Source organism: Camelus dromedarius, chromosome X (assembly GCF_036321535.1).
Source record: "Camelus dromedarius isolate mCamDro1 chromosome X, mCamDro1.pat, whole genome shotgun sequence".
Taxonomy (NCBI): domain Eukaryota; kingdom Metazoa; phylum Chordata; class Mammalia; order Artiodactyla; family Camelidae; genus Camelus; species Camelus dromedarius.
This window is the reverse complement of record NC_087472.1, coordinates 22,009,701-22,031,627: the sequence shown is the minus strand read 5'-3', so window position 1 is coordinate 22,031,627 and position 21,927 is coordinate 22,009,701. Positions and strand designations below refer to the sequence as shown.

The 21,927-nt window shown below is 35.9% G+C and overlaps 1 protein-coding gene across 4 annotated transcripts in view; it reads right to left on the bottom strand.

Moving 5' to 3' along the window:
- TENM1 (teneurin transmembrane protein 1) overlaps positions 1-21,927 on the bottom strand; it is a 701,438-nt gene that overhangs the window by 258,679 nt on the left and 420,832 nt on the right. The window lies entirely within an intron of this gene.

The following is a 21,927-nucleotide window of genomic DNA, read 5'->3' as shown; positions in this document are numbered from 1 at the left end:
TTTTATTGTTGCCATAGGATTGAAAAATACTCAGTGTTGATCAGCATGCAGGAAAATGGGCACTCTCATGCACTCTTGCTCAAAGTATTAAATCACCAATCACCTTTTTGGAGGGCAATGTGGCACCATTTATCAAAAAGACTTAAAATTTGGCTTACCCTTTAAGCCAACAATTCACTTTCTATTAATTAACTACAAATGTGTACCAAACTACAAATCTATCCATTGTAATATTTAAAAACGAATAGAAAGTTATGATCAATCTGAATATTCATCAAAAGGTTAATTAAATAACTGATGATATTATAAATAATACAAGATTAAGTGGTTATTAAATCTTGTTGCAGAAGACTATGAAATGAAATGAGAAATATTTATGATGTATCAAATGAAAAACATGAGGGTACTAACCAGTATGAATAGTATGGTCTACATTGTGTGTGTGTGTGTGTGTGTGTGTGTGCATTTACATATGTTGCTGTCTGGAGAAAGGGTTGGGGGGATATATAGCAACAAGTTAACAGTATAGGGGGCATATGGAGGATTTTAATTTTCTTCTTTATGATTTCTTTACTTTCTCTATTTTTTACCATGAACAAGTGTGATGTTTGCCATCTGGGGAAAAAAAGAAATTTTTGTTTTAAAAGAAATGATTTAAAGAAACAATAGATTAAAATAGGCTTGGTTGATCAGGGATGACTTAAGGAAGGAAGCTGAATTAGAGATGGGCCTTGAAGAATGTGTGGGGCAGGTGACAGCAATGGGTGGAGTGAGGGGGCAGACTGAACAAAGTATGACTTTGTAAAGCACAGGGTGTATTTGAGGCAAAGAAAGTTGCTGGGGTTGGTTGGAGTTTAATTATGCATGAAAGTTCATGGAAGTTAAAGCTGAAAGTATAAATGGGGCCATATTGTAGATGACAATGAATGCCACACTTAGGTATTTGGATTCAACTGAGTGGGTAACAGGGAGGCATTGCTATTTTCTGAGCAGATGAGTGATATGATCAGTTTTCTTTAGGAAGATTAATTTGATAGCAATAAGGAGCACTGATGATTTCTAGGCAAATAAATATCACCAGAGCACCCTTTGTAGAAAGAGAAATCCAGTAGTCGTGTGGAGAAGGAGGAATTAGAGGCCTAAGGATTTGGCAAGGATACAAATTGTGATGGCATTGCAATAATCTAGGTGAAAAATGAGTATCTTAATTAGGGCAGTGGCAGTGAGAACACAAAGAAGGCAATTCCTTAAGGAGAAATTGTATAAATGTCATCTCAAGATTTGGCAAAAAGCTCTGTGTATGAGTGTATGTGTGTGTGCGTGTGTGTGTGTGTGTGTGTGCGCGTATGTGTGGCTGCACACTTGTGCATGTGTGTAGGTGTGATGGGGGCGTGCAGAGGAAAAAGTGATGGAAAGGGAAGAATCCAAAATGGTTAAGGTTTTGAGTCTGAGTAACTGAAAGAATGGTGGAACCATTAATAGAGTTAGGGAATTTGGCACTTAGCCCAGCACTAGCTACAAATAGTTGGTACTGGATATGTGTTTGTTGAATGCTACTGGTTGTTTTGAGGAAGGGTGGGGTGATGGAAGGAATACAATGAATCCATCTTTGCAGATGCTGGGTTCCAGGGACTGATGGACTACCTAGATAGTCATGTTAGACACCAGAGCTGGAAATTCTGGAAAAACATTCAGGCTAGGACAAGACTGCAGAACCATATACGCACATACACAACAGTTAGAGTGAGAATGAATGAGATCACTGAGTGGAGTGAATGTTATAAGAAAACAATGCTTAGGACAGAAGGTGGAGAAATTCTTTTATTTGTTTTCTCACTGCAATTTTCAACATCAACCAAATCTTACCAAAAGGCAAAAAAAAAAAAAAAAAAAAAAAAAAAAAAGTGGATCTGCTCACAAGCCAGCTCATATTTTTCTTTACGTTCCTAGGCAGACTGAAAGGGGCTAATTTGTATGTCTAACATTCATATATAGCATGTGAATTAGCAACCGAGAACAGGAAAGCTAGCCAGATAGCCTATTTAAAAATCATTCATCCACTTTTAGTTGAGCTAAAGAGAATTCTAACACCTACCTTCTAATTTATCCTTAAAACTTTTAAGCATTTAATTGGTTCTACCCTTTTCTTTGGATTAAGGCCAGTGCTGCCTGATGAATTTCTCTTGTAATTATTGGAAACAATTGAGACTCAAATGATACTGGTTCTGAGTAAGGTACAGTATGCCATGCTAATAGAGCTTTATTAGTGGCTTCCCTGAGATTTCCTTGCCAAAAGACTCAAAGTACGGTTGGTTTAACATACTCACTCCAATTAAAGGTGTTTATCAGTTTTATAGAGAATTTAGTCTACTCTGCTCCCCAAATAATTTGAATATGATGGATATTAGAAGTTACATTGAAAACGTGTTTTGACTTCCTTGGTTCAGTTATTTTTTTGAAATTAGATGCACCATAAGGAGCAAAAGGCATAGTGGTTCTTATTTTGAAGATCAAGAGGGGTATTTTATATGCTTTATTTAAGTCAAGCCAGTCTCCTGAGGGTACTCAACAATGAGAGAGAAAATACATATGCTGAGAATCACTTCAAAATAATAAAGTAAGATTTAATTTTTCACCATCAAATGAAATGGACTGCTTCTAGCCAATCATGACAAATAAAGAGGTATGCACATTTAGTAGAATACCCTTTGAGGGTGGAAAAACTTCATAATTTTTTGAATTTACTTATGTTTTTTCCAGGCAACAAGCTGCTGTAAGGTACTTCTGCATGAATACATAATGAAAGTGAACTTTCTTGCTACAGACTATGGGTACCATGACAAAGCTACTGGTCTTTTCTCTCCTCCAAACTGAACTTCCATATGCTGTGTTGTGAAAGGAAATCAAGTAGTGCATTTATGTGCAGGGTAGACTGAGGTAACTAAATGACTCTAGTGTTTGAGTTCTATTAGAAATAAATCATATTTTGTTCATACTAAGACCAATACATGAAACTGTGTTGAATGTTGGGATATACCAACACACCACTAGAAAGATATGGCAGTACTTGTACCATGGGGATGGATTTATTAATTCATTCAAAAAATATTTTCAGAGCATATGCTGGGCACACTGGGAATGTTGGGAAATACAGGAAAAGGCAATAAACATCCAGGACAGCAAAGGTACTGGCTGACCAATGTGGACACTGGATACAAACAACCAATATAACCTAGCTAGGACACACTGGTTGCACATCAGTCTTGGATACATGATGAAGATCCAGAGTCTTTAGGTTTAGTGGATCACCACCTAGATCTTTGCTATGTATTTATAGCCACACTTTTAGGCAAGCCCCAAACCCAAGTATAAACATTATGAGCCCACTGGTTAGAGTTAAGGGTATAACTGGTAATGAACAAGCAGGGCAGTGTTAACTTATATTCATATATTGATTCAACAAGTATCTCTTGAGTGCCTACTTTGCACCAGGTACTGTTTTTCTAAGATTACAGTAGTGAATAAAAAAAAAAAAAGCTCTATCCTCCCAGACTTATATGATACATGAGAGGGTGGTGAGTTAAGACAGGCTGAAAATGAGTAACTATATGATATAATATAATACAGCTGTAACAGAAACAAAGAAAAAAATAAGTGAAATTATGTCTGGTAGTTATAAGTGCTATGAAGGAAAAAAATAAGTCAGAGTAGTCAGGGAAGGCCTCTTGGAGGAGGTAATATTTGAACAAAGATTTGAAGTGAAGCCATAAGACTAGTTGAAAAACCTCCTAGGAAGAAGGAATAGCAGTTACACAAAACCCTGAAGTCTTGGATGGAATATATGAGGAACACTAAGGAGCCCAGTGTGACCAGAGCTGACAGGAAAGAGAAGATTGGTAGGAAAACTCAAAAACAGAAGGACTGGACCCATAATCCTATAATCACTGTGCTCTAACCGACTTCACAAACTGGTCACCAACAAACTATAAGTGAATACAAAATAATGAAACTAAAATCACACATCTCTCTCTCTCACACACACACAAACACACACACACACACACACACACACACACACACACACACACACACACACACACACAAGCATTGCTAGTTATAATAGATCTAATACAAAACTCCTGACCCCAAGTAAAGTAAAAGTTCCTTTTCCTAAAAACATGTATAAAAATATACATCCTCAAAGAGTAGAGATGGACACTATCCAGATCTCTGAAGAAGTACCAGTTCAGTTATTTGCACTTCACTGACATTCAATGGCTGGACAGAATGTGTCTGCCTACTCAGATATTCCATGAGTAATGTCTTTTCAGCTGATTAAGAATGGCAGTCCCTAATGCTGCCCTCACAAATGTTCCTTAGTGCTGAGTCCTGTAGATTTTATAATTCTTATCCTTCTTGTTTTATTCAATTGCATAGAGCTATGCTCTGAAATTATAAATTTATTACAAAGTTAAGGTAACAAATGGAGTATCTTGCTGTCCCCAATTGTCAAACTCAATCAAGCACCTTGGATTTCAAGGCAGACTGACTTATGAGAAGAAGCTCTTCTTAACTTGCATATTTGTTTAGGCTGAACCTCCAAGTCTCTCTGCAGTTATTTCTCTGGACTCTCTGTTAGGATGCTGGTCTTTGTTTCTCTTAAATGTGGCTGATGGTCTCTAGTAATATAATCAATAGTGCTTCCCCAATTCCATGCCCCTTCAAAAGGCAAGTATTCACTTATAAGGGAGAGACTACAGGAATGATTCAGAAGTAGATGTAAGAAAGACGTGCTGAATGACCTAGGTCTGTATGTTCAATATGGCAGCCACTCACCACATGTGTCTATCAAGCATTTGAAATGTGGCTAGTCAGAATCGAAGACCTAGTATGAAAGAAAGACTGTAAACTATCCAATTATAATTTTTACATTGATCACATGATAAAGTGATATTTTGGATATATGCTTCATAAAGTTAAAAATTTATTTAAATTAATTCCACCTGTTTATTTTTACTTTCTTCATGTGGCAACTATAACATTTAAAATTACATCTGTGGTTTGCATTGTATTTCTATTGGACAGTGCTGATCTTGACTATCTAGAACAAAGAGGTACGGTGTTTCTCTTTTAGCACCCTGTCACAGAACCTACCATGCTACACTGAAGATGCCTATTTATATGTCTGCCTCATCATTTTCAAGCATTGAAAGGGCATTGTCATGTCTTTTTCATCTTTTTATCCCTGGTGCCCAACTCAATGCCTGGTAGTCAGGGAATACTCTGCTTTATATATATATGCTGATAGGACTGTAAAGTGGTAAGTAACTTTGGGAAGCAATTTTGTGAATGCTATTGATTATCTATCAAAATTTAAATTAGGAATGTTCCTTGACCAAGGAGTTCTACTTCTAGGATTCTGCACTAAAGAAATAACCACAAACAGGCATACTTTGCTTTATATTGTGATTCGCAGACATTGTGTTTTTTACAAATTGAAGGTTTGTGGCCATCCTGTGTCCAGTAAGTCTATCAATGCCTTTTTCCAACAGCATTTGCTCACTTTATGTCTCTGTGTTACATGTTGGTAATTCTCACAATATTTCAAAATTTTCATTATTATCATTTGTTATGGTGATCTGTGATCAGTGATCTTTGATGTTACGACTGTAATTGTTTTGGGGCACCATGAACCACGCACATAAGACAGCAAACTTAATTGATAAAAGTTGTGTGTGTTCTGACTGCTCCACTGACCAGCCATTCCCCCATCTCTCTCACTCTTCTCAGGCCTCCCTATTCCGTGAGACACAACAATACTGAAACTGGACCAGTGAACTCTACAATGGCCTCTAGGTATTCAAGCGAAAGGAAGACTCACAAGTCTCTCACTTTAAATCAAAAGCTAGAAATGATCAAGCTTAGTGAGGAAGGTGTGAATGCAAAGCAAAATTTCTTAAAGAAAAGTAAAAGTGCTATTCCAGTGAACATACAAATGATAAGAAAGCAAAACAGACGTATTGATACAGAGAAAGTTGTAGTGGTCTGGAGAGATGATCAAATCAGCCACAACATTCCCTTAAATCAAAGCCTAATCCAGAGCAAGGCCCTAACTCTTTTTAATCCTATCAAGGCTTAGAGTGGTGAGGAAGCTGCAGAAAAAAATGCTTGAAGCTAGCAGAGGTTGGTTCATCAGATTTAAGGAAAGGAGTCACCTTCATAATATAAAACAGCAAGATGAAGCAGTAAGTGCTGATGTAGAAGCTGCAGGAAGTCATCCAGCAGAGCTGGCGAAGATAACTAACAAGCTGGCCACACTGAACAACAGATTGTCAATGTAGACGAAGCAGCCTTCTATTGGAAGAAGATGCCACCTAGGACTTTCATAGCCAGAGAGGAGAAGTCAGTGCCTGGCTCCAAAGCTTCAAAGGACAGGCTGACTCTCTTGTTAGGGGCTAACGCAGGTGCCAATTTTCAGCTGAAGCCAATGCTCATTTACCATTCTAAAATCCGAGGGCCCTTCAGAGTTATGCTAAATCAATAGTGCCTGTGCTGTATAAATGGAATAAGGAAGCCCGGATGACAGCACATCTGTTAACAACATGGTTTACTGAATATTTTAAGTCCACTCTTGAGAACTACTTCTCAGAAAAAAAAGATTGCTTTCAAAATATCACTGCTCACTGACAATGCACCTGGTCACCCAAGAGCTCTGAAGGAGATGGACAATGAGATTAATGATCTTTTCATGTCTGCTAACACAGCATCCGTTCTGTAGCCCATGGATGAAGGAGTAATTTCAATGTTCAAGCCTCATTATTCAAGAAATACATTTTATAATGCTATTGCTGCCATAGATAGTGATTCCTCTGATGAACCTGGGTAAATTGAATTGAAAACTTCCTGGAAAGGATTCACCATTCTAAATGCCACTAAGAATATTTGTGACTCATGGGAAGAAGTCAAACTATCAACATTCACAGGAGTTTGGAAGAAGTTGATTCTAACCCTCATGGATGACTTTGAGGGGTCCGAGACTTCAGTGAAGGAAGTAACTGTAGATGTGGTGGAAATAGCAAGAGAACTAGAATTGGAAGTGGACCCTGAAGATATAATTGAATCGCTGCTATCTCATGATAAACCTTGAATGGATGAGGAGTAGTTTCATATGGGTGAGCAAGGAAAGTGGCTCCTTGAGATGGAATCTACTTCTGGTGAAGATGTTATGTAGATTGTTGAAATGACAACAAAGGACTTAGGATATTACATAAACTTAGTTGATAAAGAAGTGGCAGGGTTTGAGGACTGACTCCAATTTTGAGAAAAGTTCTACTTTGGGTAAAATGCTATCAAACAGCATTGCAAGCTACAGAGAAATTTTTCGTGAAAAGAAGAATCAGTCGATGCAGCAAATCTCATTGCTGTCTTATTTTAAGAAATTGTCACAGCCACCCCAGCCTTCAGCAACCACCACCCTGATCAGTCAGCAACCACCAACATCAAGGCAAGACCCTTCATCAGCAAAAAGATTACATTTCGTTGAAGGCTCAGATGATAGTTAGCATTTTTTAGCAATAAAGTATTTTTTAATTAAGGTATTTACATTGTTTTCTTAGACATAATGCTATTACACACTTAACAGACTACTACAGTATAACAGTGGTCTGGGACTGAACATACAATATCTCTGAAGTATGCCTGTATGTGCATAAAGGGTCATGAACAAAGAAATTCAATATAGCATTGTTAATATAATGACTTTGTTATTATAGTAAAAAAATAGAACCACCAAAAAATATGTCTATGGGAGAGTAGTATACCTGTACTATGAAATCCTATGTAGGAATGAAAAGGACTCATACTGGGAAACTGTTAAATTAGAGGAAACTAAGGAGACATGACAATTAAATGCAATGTGGTATACTAGATAGGATCCTGGAACAACAACAACAAAATAGTGGAAAACTGAAGAAATCCGAAATAAACTTTAAGTTGAGTCATAGCATCATACCAATGTTAATTTCTTACATTTGATAATTATACTATGGCTATGCAAGATGTTAATACTGGTGGGAACTGAGTGACGGGTATGCAGGAATTTTGTGCTACATTTATAACTTGTCTGTAAGTCTAAATTTATTTCAAAATTAAAGGCCAGAAAATGAGGGAAAAAGGATTGACCCAGTGGTACGCTGGAGCCAGCTTCTACAGGTTTACAAGAGCCAACAGTGCACACCTCTTCCCAATTCCACCTTCAGTGACTTCTCTTTGGTAGTTGAAATCACCATGGTGGGTGAATTAATACTCCAGGAATCAGCAAATGTTGCAGATCAAGGCTTTCTTGCCCAGAGAGCTGGTTGTTAAACATTTATCAGCGCACCACTAGATGACCAATACGTACTGTCATGGAAAGAGCTGTAAGATTTGTATAAAAAACAATGTAGAACAATGCATATCCAATGATCCTATTTAAGTAAAAAGATGTATCTCTATATATGCAAATGCATAGAAAGAGAACTGGGAGGATTAATACCAAGCTATTAACCTTTAGAGTGGGGAGCTGGGGGAACTTCAACATTTTCATGCTATTGTTAGAATCCTTCAAAATGATACTGTGTTCATGTATTGCTATATAACAACAAAAAAAAAATACTAGATGCTCAACAAACTGCTTTTAAAGCTAAATGGATAAATGCATTGTTTTATTCCATTTCTTTTATTTTTGTTTTCTGTTTTAAAATAGAGCTATTCAAAACATTTTAAAACAGCAGAACAATTCAGCAATTAAATATGAATAACCCCCAAACACACAAAACAAATAAAACAGAACTCTTTTGATTGAAAGGAATTGAGAGCCCCAAAGCCTTGCCCAAAAGCTCCAAAGGTATAGTTTGAAACGTACTGGTTTAAGAATTTTTTCTCAAAATGTTTAAATAAGGAAAACCTGGGTGCAGGGAAGAATTATTTTTAGGCAATGAAATTCATTGGAATATCTTTATAATGCTAGTGTCAGAAGATATGAAACCTTCCATGTTATTTTGTATCTTTTGGTGTTTTGTGTCCACTTTCTTACAGATAATATTCAAATCCACTGAATAACAATGTAAATAAGGTTTTGATAATAAATACACAAGTAATCCCTGAAATTGCAATATTTGTAAAGCAAATACAATGTTGCTTTAAGGAAATTCATCCTGCATCTCAGAACGCACACATTCAGCTAAGGATGCTATATTTTTTATTGCAAGAATTTTGGTGTTATTTTCTAATTTGACTAAGTAAATCTATTTAGAAAGTTTGAAATCTGTCTTATAAAGAAACTCTTGCCCATTATAGATGATGTCATAAGTTTCAAATCATGGCAAGACAAAAAGCATGTGATATTTTTCAAGATAATTTGTTTTGCCTTTTTGTCAGCACTTTTTTCCCCCACCAGTTCCCTTACATATCTTGCTTCATGTTCCTTCAGGCTAAGGAATGCTACTGCTTTTGTACTTTACTTCCAAAGCTTGTCAAAGCTACAGATCTACTTGTATGTTGGACAGTTCCCTTCCTGAAAATTGTATCAGGTACATTACCCAGATGGTGACCTCTGATGACTTCAGACTTTCAAGTTAACTCCTACGGGAAGCAGTCTTACCAGACTGATACTTCAGTGGACATCGTGTGAAGCTAGAGGCTTCCACAATAAGGAAAATCACTGCAAAAATAAATGCTACTTAAATTAAATGCAGTGACTGCTAACATTACAGAAACCTGGTTATCTTTCCACCTTAAAATAAATCCCATTTTCATTACATTAAACATCAAATTGGTATATGAGTGAACTATAGCCCTTTGATAAATTACCTTCAGATCTTGGTTTTATCCTGGTAATAACCAGATTACATGCAGGATTGAAAACCATTAGTTTTCAGAGAAGCATTTTTCAAGAACTGAATAAAGAAAGTAATGCATGTTTATTTATGGTACCTTACTTTTGCCTCAGCAATTTCATTCAAATTTTCTCTTTTTTTCCCAGGGTTATACATATACATTTTCTACTAAAAATATTATCTGTGCTTGCACGACATCGTGAACATAAATAAAACATGTTTAAATGTTTCTTTTCAAAGCAATTTGAGGGGAGTCAATATAGCTTTGAGATCCCTTTCAAACATTTTTAAAAGCCCGAAAAGCTGTCATGTCGGGAATGGGTAGAATTTCCTTTGAAAGAAGGACTTCACTAATTAAAAAAAATAAGTACAAAAAAAGCACATTTTAATTTGAACAGTTTCACATAACATATTTTGCTAGTCTGCCATGGTGAAACAGTAAAATTAAATGCCAATTAAAGAAAAGACTGAGACAGTACAACAGAGGTAATGAGGACACCTTTCTTCTTGCTCCACATGTTTGAATTCCTACATTTCTTCTCTTAAATTAAATGAAATATTCTCTATTGCAGCATACTTTTTTTTTTTTTGTCTCAGTACGGTTCTAGTTTTATCCAATATCGAGGCTAGAAAAGATTCTATCAAGGTAATAAATCATTTTAATATCCCAGTTCTATATTATATTATCTTAAAACTTTCATTTACTATGTATTTTATATTTTCCATTCCAAGGCTGCAGCAATATTTATAAATAACATGTCTATTTGGGTACCTTATCACAGGTTTAATATATGATCTCCATGTGCAGTTGCATAACCAGCCCATCTGTGTATTCCTTATCAGACAGACACAATTATTTAGTGTTTTCATCTCAAGTCACAGCACCAATAAGTGCTCTCCATAACTCAAATCTTATTTACTTTTGTATTATTATTTGCTTTGTGGAGTCAGGAGGAATAAGCAACATGCTAATGGGATAACCCCCGCCCCCACCAAAAAAACTCTTAATGAATAATGCATCAAAAATATCAATTTAGCCGGGAATCAGCACTTTTGATTCTTCCTTAAAATTTTCTTTTTCTTTCTCATTTTACTTTGTTTTCTGCTTAGTGAATTCTCCCCTTTGCTATGGTCCAAACCACTGCCTATCACTTCCTCATTACTGATGGTCGAAGTCTCTTAGATTCCAAATAGTCTCTCACCCTCTTTCCTGGTTGAATGCTTATTGGCAATAATATCCATATTCTTTCAAAAAGATCCAAATAAAACTGGTGACTATGGAGGGTGAGAAATAGAACTACACAGAAGCTCTCTCCTCCTCTTACCTGCTTGTCCTGTATATATTTAAATTTTAAAAATGGGTATGTATTCATTGATTTATGTCCCCAACCCCTGGTAACCAATACTTTGAAACTCACTTTTCTGATCTGGCATCGTGTTGTCATAGCCACAGACACACAGCATGTGTGCTTCTGCAAACCTTTAGATCTTAAAACTCTTTCCATTACCTGATTATTCAGAGTTAGCATTAAAGAATAGGGCTTATATGAAGTTGGGGAGTCAGGAGATACAATAGAGAAGGTGGAAAACAGATGAGTAGTAGGAAACTATAGCTGGGAACGTACCAAACCCTTGTAACTGCCTTATAAGATTTCATCAGACGGGGGCAATACAGAGAATGAATTGGTGGATTGTATAATGACCCAATTTGTTCTGAGTTTTCTGAGGTGGCATCATGAGAGCGTTATTTTGGAAGAGTCAGCAATGTTTGGGCTTGATTCATGATCAAGATCCTCAAGCCTTCCCCCGCCCTTTCATGCAATAATTATTTGTTGGCTAATTACTATGTATGGGACACTGGTCCTAAGTGTTGAGGATACAACAGTAACTGCTTGGGTACAAAAACCCTTGCCCTCCTGGAGCTTACACCCAATCTAAAGGGAGGCAGTTGTCACATGGTAGTTAAGAGTGGGGCCTCTGGAGTAGAGGTGTCTTGTTTAAATCTCAACTTTGCTACAATTAGTACCAAAGTGACCTTGGGCAAGTTACTCAATCTCTGTGTCTCAGTATCTTCACTATAAAATGTGTATAATAATAGCACCTTCCCTGTAGGGTTCTAGTGAGGACCTTGTGAGTCAGTATGTAAGGTATGTAAGGTACCTAGAAAAATGCCTGGTATGTAATAAATGCTCCATAAATGTTAGCCATTGTTATTAACTCTGGTTAATTGTCCCCTTACACTAGCCTTTCCAAAACCATCTTGGAAGTGGAGAAAGGCAGACAGTCATTTGCCCATTGCATCCTCTGCTTTCTTGACCTAAAAGAGATTTGTGTTGTTACATGTTTTTGGAGAGAACAATATAGAGGGACTCAAGTCTCTGAGAGAAGTGCAGCTGCCACCTTCACACGGCTGTAGAGCAGAATTACAACAAACGCACACCTCACCTGATGTCCTAATTCCAAATCCTTGACTTAATTTAGAACTTTCATTTCTCTTTTCACCCCCACCAGCATCCCCCAACCCTGCTCATTTCCTTTTCTCCATCATCATGATCACTGAGGTTTGGAAGTTGTGAACTTGGGGTTCTCTTGATAGAAGGTTTCCAGAAATCAGAGCCTCCCCAAGATTTGTAAAGTTCTCATCATTTCTTAGTAGAGTGCACTTTCTATAAAGGTTAGCAGAAAGTTGTTAGAGTCTCATTCTATGAAACATAACTGAGAATTCTCACATAGCCATATGGTATGGAATGGGTCCCAAGAAAATTTTCAGCTGAGTTACCCAACATAAGTGTGCATTCCTGGGTGATGGATGCACCTCTAGTAGATTGATCTGTGCAGGTAAGGGACTCTGTAACATAATAAAATCATGGTATGTTAGAGATCAAAAAGACCACAGGCTAATAGAGTATAATTTAGAAAAGAAGGAGGGAGTAACTTTACAGAGGAGAAACATAGAAACGCTACTTCAGCCGAGCGATCAAGGCTAACATCATCGGTGATAGCATGTACATGATAGCATGTATCCTTGGCAGGATGTGATGATAATGGCATCTTTGTGTTCTTCCTCCTCCAAACCCATTAATCCCAGTCCTAAACATGAGACCAACACTGGCAAAACTCAAACTGAGCGACATTCTGCAAAAAACTTGATCAGTGTTACTCAAAACTGTCAAGTCATCTAAGAAACTGTCACAGACTAGAGGAAACTAGGGAGACACGACATTTAATGTAATATCCTATCCTGGAACAGAAAAATGACTTTGGGGAAAGGCTGGTGAAATCTGAATCATGTGTAAGTTCGGTGAATAGTAATATTCAATGTAGGTCTCTCAGTTGTGACAAATGTACCATGGTGACATAGAATGTGAATAACAGGAGAAACCAGATGAGAAGTATATGGGAATTTTCTGCACTATCTTTGCAACTTTTCTGTAAATCTAAACTTGTTCTAAAATTAAAAGCTTCTTTTGGACAGAAAAAGAAAAAAAACCAGAAAGACCATAGACCAACCATTTGGTTCAGTCTCCTCATTTTGCAGAATAGGAAACTGAAAGCTGGAGCGTTAAGTCTTTGCCCTAGGACACACAGAGACCAGCTTCTTTCTTATTCAGGATCTAGAAAGGATGTGATCCATTTCTGCTAGTCATTGACATCTTGTACTGAAGTAATTTGGCTGGAATATTGGGCTAATGAGGCCAATGTTATAGGTTAAATTTTTATGCCAACCAGTTGCTTTTGCATAGAGGAAAACTCTGCTCTTTGCCCACAGAATGATAACTCAAACTAATTTCATCCATCCATCTCAGGTAAGTTCATAGGAGAGAACTAACAATCTACCATCAATTCAAAATACAAGAACATCAGTAGAATAATCCTTTTATATGGACACTTTGGTTATTTTATTGGATTACTGGGTTACATGTAACTGAAGTCATATATACAGCATACATTTTCTACTGCATTTATAATCTCTTTTCCCTTTTATCTCAGCCTTTTTAGCATTTCTGTTAAAACTGATCACTTTGTTGTCCAAAGCCTTGTTTTCTATTTTTGAAACAGGTTCAAGTTTTGCTGTAAAGAAAAGGTAGGCTGTGGGAAGTTTACAGAACTTCACATAATTACCGAAAATGGGCCTAAGTGATTTTCTTTGTAACTATTTCCTAAAATGTCTTGTCAGGGTATCAAGAAATGTGGGAAAAGAGTACGGCAGTCTATCAGGTTTTTTCCCCTTATGATTGAAGATTGTAATTTGATTCTTTTACATTCAATGTTAAAATAATGTAATTTACATCAAAATCTTTAATATATAAAATTTCTCATAAATCAGTAAATATCAGCTGAACCCTCCAGTAGAAACACAGGCAAAAGACATCAACAGGCAATTAACAAAAGAAGAAATGCAAGTTAGCAGTGATATTTTAAAATGTTCAACCACAGCGGTAATTTTAAAATGCAAACTAAAACACTGAAATATCATTTTGCCTATCAAAATGGCTTTTTTTTTTAAATTATGACATTAAAAGTTTTCAAGGGTTCAGAGAAATAAGCACTCTTACATACTGCTGGTAGAAATGTAAATTGTTGCAAAATGTTTGGACAAATTGGCAATATATACCCAAAGTGTTAGAAATGTTTTTAAACATTTTGATCTACCAATTTCATGTTTAGAAATTTATACTAAGAAAAAGATCTGAATAAATTTTAAAATAACAATATTCAACATGATGTTGTATATAACATAAGGAAAAGTACTATGTCCAGCAAATAGAGGTTGATTATATCGATGACAATAGAGGATGATGCTGCCATTAAAAATAATGTAGAAAAATATTAAATAATAGAAAAAGATGTTCACAAAGTGGGTAATAAAACAGTATTATATAAGCTCATTTTAGACGCCATTTAGTGTAATAAGTAAGGGCACCACAGACTCTTTTTTAAAAGTCAGACAGACCTGAAGAGTGATGGCCCTTCCTCTAACTAGCTGTGTGGTTTGGGGTAAGCTGCTTAATGTCTTTGAGTGTCAGTTCCCACATATGTAAATTGCAAATAATAATACGTAATTTGAAAGATACTATGAGTATGCATACAGGGACCCACATGAGTTGAAGTACAATTTTGTCTATTTCTAGAAATTAAGTACCCATTTTTTTAAAAGTATTACAATGGACTCACAGATTCTTTTTTGTTTTGTTGTTCAGTGTATAATCTGTTACCATTATTGTTCTTTTTGATGCTCAAATTTGGCGAGTAGGAGTCCCTCCAAATTGGTTTCTGTGTCCTTTTGACATGTCTCAACACTTCACGGCTTTCCTTAGCACAAGATATTTCAGGCTTAACTTGCACAAAGTTTCTGTGCCACAGACCTAGAAATAGCCATTTAATCAAAGTTTGGGTATAATGCATGCTCACTGCTACTGAGGGGATACTGTTTTTAAGTCCTTTCAGGGAACAGAGCAAGGATATATACATATAGAACAAGAGTTTCAGAGTTTATTACTTGCTTTGTTAATGTGTGTGTACATACATATATACACACACATAACATATATCTGTGTGTATGTATATTTTGAAAAGATTGAGTTCATATTGATATCCCTAATTCTAATCCAATATCACAGTTCTTCCTCTCCCTCATTCCATATTTTTATTTCCACTTTCACACAGTGAACCGTGTTCTCAATAACATCAATATATTTACTCATTTGCTTATTGTACAAGACAAACAAAATAGTGTTAGAATTACTACAGCAATACCACTACCAGAACTAAACCTACTAAGTTCAAAGTTTGTGTTTTTTGTCCTTAGAATATGTCCTCCTGAGGGTGTACAGGGTTTTATATTAAAAAGGGTGAATCTCCCTAATATGTAAAGAACTCTTAAAAATTGAGACAAAGAGGACTGAAGAAAAAAAACAATAGAAAAATGAACAAAAGATATGAACATACAGTTCAGAAAAATGATTCTTAAACATACAAAGATAACCAGCTTCACTCCTAATAAGAGCAATACAAACTAAAACTACCCTAGGATACCCTTTCTAACCTATCCAACAAAAAATGCAAAAGCTTGTGACACATGCTGATGGGAAGTCCATCAGGAGGGCACTGCACTGTCACACGCTGCTGGTGGGTGAACGGGATACTACAGCCCTGTGAAAGAGATCCATGCAAAGCAGCCACTTACCGTGTTTTTAAACTTTCCTCTGTTTCAATAATTATTTCCTGTCATTTCTTATTTCGCATATATTTCCCGCTTTCCTCTTGATTTAAGTAAGGTAGCTTATGGTCTGCCTGTTTGTTGATTTTTAACACCACTTTATTTTTCTATTATTTCTATGTTTTCTACCCCATTAATTTCTATTTTATCTTTATTATTTCCTTTCTTGTGTTTTCTTCTAGCTTATTTTATGGCTTTTTAAGCTTTACTTTCATTCTTTTATTTTTATTGATACGAATTTTCCTCTTACAAATGGTTTAGTTGTATCCCATAAATTTTGACATGTGGTGTGTTCATTATTACTATTCCTTAGAAATTTTATAATTTTAAGGTTTTATTTCCCCTTTTACCCAAGACTTGGTTAAGATTTTTTTAATTTCCTGGTGGAAAGACTTTTCTATTTTTAAGATTTTCTCCCTAATTTTTAGTTTGCTTTCACTGTGATCTGGAAATGATGTTTGTATTAATTCTTTGTGAAACTCATTGAGGTTCCTGTAGTGACCTGTTGTCATGAAATATGATCAAATTCTGTGATGGTTCTTTGAGTACTTGAGAAGATATATTCTCTATTGTCAGGGTTTTAAGTTCAATATACAGCCATAGGAGCTATCTTATTGATTTTGCTTTTTTAGGTTTTCTATACACTTAAGTTTCTATTCATGGCCTGTCTTGAACTAAGTGGTGGGTGAAAATATCCTATTCCTAATTGTTTTTGTTGATTTCTCCTTGCATCTCTTATAGTTTCTGCTTTGTAAAGGTAATAGTTATTTGTGCATAGGTAGTCATAGCTTTCTTTTTAATAATTGGACCTCAAGTCCTTTTTCTAAAATTTTTTTGTGGGGGAGGTAATTAGGTTTGTTCGTTTGTTTGTTTATTTATTTTTGATGGAGGTGCTGGGGATTGAACCCAGGACCTTGTGCATGCTAGGCATGCACTCTACCACTGAGCTATACCCTTCCCCCAAGTCATAGCTTTCTACAGAAAATTCTCTTAGTTGTGTTTAATGGTTTTTGGCCTGAATTCTACTTGGCTTGATATAAAGATTATAAGCTTTGTTTTCTTTCTGCTTCTCTTTGCCTGATAAACCTTTTGTTTATCCTATAATTTTTAGCCATTTCTGACTCCTTGTATTTCAGGTGTGTCCCTTGTAAATAGCATAGAATTAGGTTTTGTTTTGTGAGCTATTTTGAAAATCTTTTCCTTTTACTAGTAGGTGATTAAACCCATTTACATTTATTGATGTGACAGATATGTTTAGTTTTAACATATTATTTTGTTATATTTACAGTATTATGTTAATTTTCTTTCTTTATGCAGTTTGTTTCTTTGGTTTTTAAATTTTTTTCTTTTGATATTTAAGGTTTGTGTTATTGTTCTATAGATTACCTTTATGCTATTACCTTTTATAAAGCCCTTAGTCCCCCTTGTGCTTGCTTAACTTTCTACTATTTGTCCTTTTTTGTTTGTTTTAAGTACTTTTTTAAAGTTTTTTTTTGGAGGAGGTAATTAGGTTTGCTTATTTATTATTTATTTTTAATGGAGATACTGGGGATTGAACCCAGGACCTCGTGCACACTAAGCATATGTTCTACCACTGAGCTATACTTTCCCCCACTGACTTTCCACTATTTGGTCTGTCAGCTTAAAATTATATATACCCTCTGACTCTATATGAAAATCAGTGAAGTTGGTTTTCCTGTTTTTTCTTCTTTTCTTCTCCCAGTTTTAGCTGCATTTTTACTATTTTATCAAAATACATAACATTTTCATACAAGTTTTCCATCCTTGTCCCCACCTTTCTTTTAAACTTAAATTTACAATTAAGGAGATTATCATTCACCAGCAGTCCTTTTAACAAAGTTTTCCTTATTATCTCTAAGTTGGATAAAGCTTATCTTTAAATCATAAATCAAAACCTACAGCCTTTGGCTAAATTTAGCCCACTGCATGTTTTTGTATGGTCTGACAGCCAAGAAGAGCTTTTATTTTTTAAATGGTTGAAAAAAGATCAAAAGAATAACAATATTTCAGGACATGTGAAAATTTTATGAAATTCAAATTTCAGTGTCCACAAATAAAATGTTATTGGAACACAGTGACACTCATTCATTTACATATTGTCTATGGCGGCTTTTGGTTTTAAATTGAATAGTTGTGACAGAGACTGTACAGACTGTAAAGCTTGAAGCAGTTACTGTCTGGTCCTTTACAGAGAAAGTTTGCTGACTCCAAGTCTCGTAGGGCTTGTGAGTACTGTATTCCCTGAGTTCTTGCATGTTTAAAACTGTTTTTCTATTATCTTTAATAAATGAAAGATGACTTTTTTGGAATCAAATCCTTGAGTCAAACTTCCTTTCTTGAGTTATTTGAAAATGTTGCTTTACTCTTACCTTGCTTTGTCTGCTGTCAAGAGGTCTGATGACAACCTGATTTTCTTTCCTTTGTAAATGACTCCTCTCCATCCAAGGCCCAGGAGATTACTACTTTTTTCTTTATCATTAAAGTCTACTGTTTTCACTGGGATATGACTTGGAGTTGACTGTTTTGAATCAGTTTTCCAAGGTACTTTGGGTTTTCCCTTCAATACTTGCAGTCGGGTCTTCTATTTCTGGAAAGTTTTCTTTGATTAGTTTTAAATATTAGTTCTAGTCATTGTTTAGCTTTTCTTTATCAGGAATTACAATTATATATATATAGCCTGGATTTCTTTGGCTATCTTCTATAACAATCATTGTCTCTGATTTCTTTTACCTCTGTCTTTATTTCAACTTCATTATCATTGCTACTCTAGCGCCTTTCATCACTGCAGCTCCTATTTTCAAATTTTCTCTCTCTTGGTCATTATTTAGCATAGTCTTCATTTTCAAGATAGTTGTGTCTTTTTCTTAAATTTATTTCCTGAGTTCAGTCAACTCTCATTTTGCAACTTCCTTTTGCATATTTCTGCTCTGAGTTCTAGAATTTATTATTTCAGTCTTTTTTTCATATATTCAAATGTTTAAGAATACTTAATTGAGATGTTTTATTGCAGTTTTCTTGTGCTTTGGGAGTGGTTATTTGGAGAGATTTTTCATCAGCTGAAATGATTGATTCTTATTTTCCATGTTCCTCTTACATACAGAACTTTGTATGGATGTTGTCTACCTTTCTACGTTCATTCTGAAATACTTTATTTTCTTAGATCAGCAAGAAGAGTTGTATGCAGATAGGAGTCAGGACTTTGGGTGACTTATCAGGTTACTAGGTTTCCTAGTTCTCACTAAGTGCAATTTTAAAAATCAGTGACAACTTTTGGGGGTGTTTGGTATATCCCTTAGTTTCATGATTGACATTTATTTCTGCAGGATCCTGAAATTCTAACCTCTTGCTTCTTTCTTTCCCTTCATCATCTGGCCCTCGAGGGACACTCCTTCCAAGTCAATGCCCCCACACCTTCAGAAGTTGTGCCTTCCCGAGGCTATCAGCGCTAGTTCTGTGCCCTTTAAAGTACTTTCTTTTCAATTTTCAGTAGCCAGTGTTCTCAAATGCTAGGTCTGAGATCTGTTCTCAGTAGCTGTCCACCAAGGGCATTTTATTTGATCAATTCTGCCATCACTAGGCCTCAGCTCTCATATATTCTTTTCTGTCTAGTCTTTGACTCTTGGCTCTGACATAGGCTACAGTGCTAGTTCTGCTTCATTTGGGTGTTTATTTCTCTACTTAAGTGTAATTTGAAGTGCGTAGAACTCTGTCTCCTAGTTATGCTATTGAAATGGGTTATGTGTGGTTTTATTTGCTCTTCTTGCTGATCTGAATTTCTTTTTGTAGGATGGCATAGAGAGTTTTAAATTTAAGGGGCCAGCGTTATTCTATGGGAACTCAGAACTCACTATTAATATATTTTTTTATATTTTTATAATATATATACAGGCACATACACTTGAACATTGTATACCCACTATCTACAGGTCATTCATTTGAAATGAGTCTCTAATAATGTTGATGTGTTATAGTTTTACCTGCTGTGTTCTTCAGTATTCAATTCCATGCATCTATGAGATAGTTGGCCATGGTTAGGGCTACCATTTGTAAATGTGAACAGGATCAGATTTACTAACAGAGTGATTGTGTTGTATTTTCCTGCCCCTTTATAATTCCTCCTCCTAAACTTCTAATGATAGGAAATTGAGTATCTCATTTCTTTGGATGAAAGTAGTGATGGCAAATATATCTCAACTTCTGAGTAAACTCTAATTGCAGAATCTAGACTCAGTAGGAAAGAATGTTTGTTGCACTGATTACTTATATCTTCCATGGTTCTGGGACAGGGAAGAGATGACATTAATGTCAGAGATTTGCCATTTTTGGCTTATAACCCTGTCTTCCATTAAAATGAAAATAATTTTACGGAGCTATAATACATGTTCTTTGTCATAGCCATTTTTACTTTATTGTGATCTATCTTATTACATGGGTTGCAAACTTAAATGCCAACCCAGAAGGCAGGCAAGTAGTATACAAGAGTCAAGAGGGCAGTATGGCTGCTCTGAGGGACTGCAGAGTTCACGGTCCTTTTGTGAGCAGCCCCTATTTAGCTCCGGCCAATGGTTTTCATATTATTTTGCAAAACAGAAGGCTAGAATAGTGCCTGGCACATAGGTACCCAATAAATGTGTGGGCGAATAGGTGAATGCAGGCCTGGGAATGCCAGATCTTTCCATTTTTAAAGAAAGACCAGAAATTTTATGTAAACCAGAGATTTTATGTAAAACCTCTGGGCTTAAGTTTTTAAATTAGTTGACAGCATTTAACAAATTCTATGTGTGCCAAGCAAAACTTGCCTAGTTCATCAGATTCACTTATGAGTTCAGGTTTTGTTAGGGGGTAGAAGACAGGAAGGACTAGGTTTCTGATTTGGCGGATGGAATACAAAGGGAGAGTGAGACCGTGGGCTTCAGTAATGAAACAGAACAGAGCTAAAAGGTTGAAACAGTGACTGAGCCCATGGCGTTGGCCTCATTAGCAGGCACACTGCTGAGCTAGTCAATGAGTAATCTAAATATTTTTCTTTCCTACCTACTCAAATCACAAAAGACAAACACTATAATTTCCTATAAAAGTATAACTGTATTCCTCAGTTTGCTATGTCTGCTAGTAATTAATTCTGTTTCTTTTGGGCCAAAAGACATGCCCTATCACTGGACTCCATAAGCTCCTCATGTTATTTTGTTTGAATGCTGTATTGATGTATCTAATCTTGATTGCCCATTGAATCTCTTATTTTTAAAAGTTAGCTTTTTTTTCTCCCTCTGGTGATGGGTTCTTCTCTCTACATTTTATATTTCATTGATTCAAAAGACTAGATTGTTGCCTGTCAGCAAGGAGATTTATGCTGGCTAATCCAAGGGCAGGATTTGGTCAGGGAAACCAAACTAAAAACATACAGCAGCCAGGAACAGAAACCAAAGATACTAATGGTTTATTTGGGTTTTGTTCAATCTTGGAACAGGCTGTGTTTTAGGCATGACAAAGAAAGAATCTATTTGTACCATCTGGCTTCCAAATACTCCCACAGCCTTCTATGTTGGTAAATCTTAACTAGTGCCATGTCTGCAATATCCTATATGATAATCCTCGAGCTTGTGCTATTACAGCCTGGAGCAGCACTGAGCACATGCAGTGCTCTACCACATTTTCCCACTGGCATAGAAATGTTCACCTCTCCAAAACTGAAAAGTTCAACTAGGTTCAAAAGTCATTTGACCTTTCAACTACTCATGGATTGACTGAGGCTAGATTTATCACCAAGGTCAAAGACATAAAAAAATTTCCTGGCTCTCTGCAAGGCAGTGG